General features: G+C 52.6%; 1 pseudogene; it reads right to left on the reverse strand.

Annotated features, from left to right (window-relative positions):
* Positions 1–1,180: 1,180 nt before the first annotated feature.
* LOC105537299 lies at positions 1,181–1,494 on the reverse strand (annotated as a pseudogene).
* Positions 1,495–1,535: the final 41 nt, after the last annotated feature.

The following is a 1,535-nucleotide window of genomic DNA, read 5'->3' on the forward strand; positions in this document are numbered from 1 at the left end:
CGGCGTACGTGTGCAGGGGTTTGGAAACTTTGTGGCTTGGCCATGGATCTCATGGCCCGAGAACTTCACCTCAGTTTCATGGGCAAGATTGGCCCTTGTGGAGTTCGAGTCCAATCCAGAAGAAACAAGGAAGCCTGGGTCTCCTCCAAGAGTTACAGCAAGCTGGTCTGGAGTCCCCCCAAAGGCAGCCAGAGACAAGCCCAGAATCACCCAGTCTGCAGCAGTGTGCGAAGGTTTGGGGTCCCCCCAAAAGGCAGCCAGAACCAAACCCAGGGTCCCCCTAGCATCAGCAAGATCTACACCTTATACTATAAGACTCTGTGTATGCTTTATACAGAGTCTTACAAATAAATTCCTACAAGTGGAATAACTAGATCAAAGTGGATGCATTTGGAGAAAGCCTTTTTTTTTTTTTTTTTTTGACACATGATACATTTTGCTTGTTTACTATGTTTTCTCTCCATCAGAATGAAAGCTCTTTGAGGGGAGGGAGTTCTGTCTATTGTCTGTATTCCCTGGTGACTCGAATCGTACCTGTATGCAACAGACACTCAATAATATTTTTGTTGTAGACTGGTTAGACATGAGTTAGATCTTTGGTACTTCTGAGGAGTCTGGTTTGGGGAAGAGGGTGCTAGGGAGAAACTGCTCCCTGCAGTCTCCCCATTTTCATCTTTCAGTGTTGAAAAGTTGGGAGGAGCTGGATTCCGTTTGCTCGGTGACAGAGCCAGTGGGGCGCAGAGGTGCCCAGAGCAGCTCTGAAAAAGTGTAGGGGAAGCTGGACTCCTGAGTGCCTGTCTTTGGGCCTGGGTTGGACCTAGCACACTGAGACAGAACATACACATCTTGGGGAGTCACCCACTAGTCGCCAGCTCCCTGAGGAACTGAAGAATATACTGTTCTTGGTCTGAAGGCACTTGGGGAAGGAGAGGAAGAAGGGAGGGGGCTGAATTTCTTCTCACTCCCATCTCTGCCAGATCCCAGGCCCCCTCTGGGCCTCTGTCCCACACAGACCTGCCTAAAAGACGTCAAAGGCCCAGGAGCCCTGGCCAGGGTGGGGTCACCATTTTGCAGCCATAGGTTTGGAGTGCTGGCTCCAGCAGAGGCATCTGGCCAGTGGCTTGAGGTGCCGTGTCTGACACAGTTGCTGGCCATGGAGGGCCTCTGGGCCGTCCTGAGCTCAGACCTTGGCTGCTGACTGCTGGGACGGCTGCTTCTGCAGCAGGGTCAGGGTGTCCCGCTTCTCAGTGGAGCACAGCGGCTGCGTCTTCGCCAGCCTGAGCTTGGTGGGGTTTTGGGTCACTTGGACAATCTCTGCCTTCCGTTGTTCTTCACGTGCTGTTTCAGGTTCTCGGCCCGGCGCTGTTTCTTCTCCTGGCAGTGCTTTTCCTTCTCCTCCTCCAGGTTAGGGGCAGCATCCTTGGCAAGCTTCCTTTCCTGCTGTTCCTTCATCTTCCACTGCCAGGATGTGTGCAGGGGCCTGTCCTGAACCATCTGGGATAACTTTTTCTTGGAGTGGTCCTTCCACACCCACC

Source organism: Mandrillus leucophaeus, unplaced genomic scaffold, assembly GCF_000951045.1.
Source record: "Mandrillus leucophaeus isolate KB7577 unplaced genomic scaffold, Mleu.le_1.0 Scaffold170, whole genome shotgun sequence".
Lineage (NCBI taxonomy): Eukaryota > Metazoa > Chordata > Mammalia > Primates > Cercopithecidae > Mandrillus > Mandrillus leucophaeus.